We start from the raw sequence: 915 nt of genomic DNA on the forward strand, positions 1-915 counted from the left end.
TTTTTTTGCACCCTCAGATTCCAGATTTTCAAATACTGTCCTATCCTAACAAACCATACATCAATGGAAAGCTTATTTATTCAGTATATATTCATATATAAATCTCAATTTAAAAAAATTGACCCTTATGACTGGTTTTGTGGTCCAGTGTCACAAATGTTTACTTCATTAAGAAAAACACTTTACAAAAACAAAGCAATGCATAGAGATCAGATACAGACCCTGTGATTAATTTCTCATAAGCTAAAACATGCACTTCATATTTTTTTCCTCATTGAAATGTTTTAAACCTGTAGAAATGAATAGTACAGATCAGATTAGATGGCAACATCGGTTTTTACATGAATGCATTTAGCAAACAGCGTTTGCGGTCTAAAATGTCATGTTTATTACAATATAAAAATAACACTATGGTCTTTCCCTTCACTGAAAACACATTAAATAATACTTAACTTCGCATTTATTCTCCTTATCTAGTCCTATGCGAGGCATGCTGGGAACTGAATACTAAAAAACTAATTTTATAATATATAAAATACTAATATTAGTTTCTAAACCCAAATTTACAAAAAAAAAATTTAAAGAGTTTTCATAATAATGTTGATTATTAAATTAACTTAATATTGTATGTAATGTAAACTCACATTTCTGTGTTGATTTCCTTACAAAATGAAATGATGCTGAAAATTCAGCTGCGCATCACAGAAATAAATTACAGTTTAACAGATATTCACATAGAAAACAACTGTATTAAATAATAAAAATATTTCAAAATTTTTTAAGTATTTTTGATCAAATAAATGCAGCTTTTGTGACTAGAAGAGACTTCTTTCAAAAACATTACCAACCTCAAACCTTTAAACAGTACAGTACTATATGTCTTAATGCACTGGATAAAATATTAAATTCACATTA

At 27.5% G+C, this 915-nt stretch overlaps 1 protein-coding gene across 1 annotated transcript in view; it reads right to left on the minus strand.

Annotated features, from left to right (window-relative positions):
• Window positions 1-915, minus strand: part of LOC107732754 (leucine-rich repeat-containing protein 20-like) — an 11,821-nt gene that overhangs the window by 2,181 nt on the left and 8,725 nt on the right. The window lies entirely within an intron of this gene.

This window comes from Sinocyclocheilus rhinocerous, unplaced genomic scaffold (genome assembly GCF_001515625.1).
Source record: "Sinocyclocheilus rhinocerous isolate Xijiao unplaced genomic scaffold, SAMN03320098_v1.1 scaffold159, whole genome shotgun sequence".
Classification (NCBI taxonomy): domain Eukaryota; kingdom Metazoa; phylum Chordata; class Actinopteri; order Cypriniformes; family Cyprinidae; genus Sinocyclocheilus; species Sinocyclocheilus rhinocerous.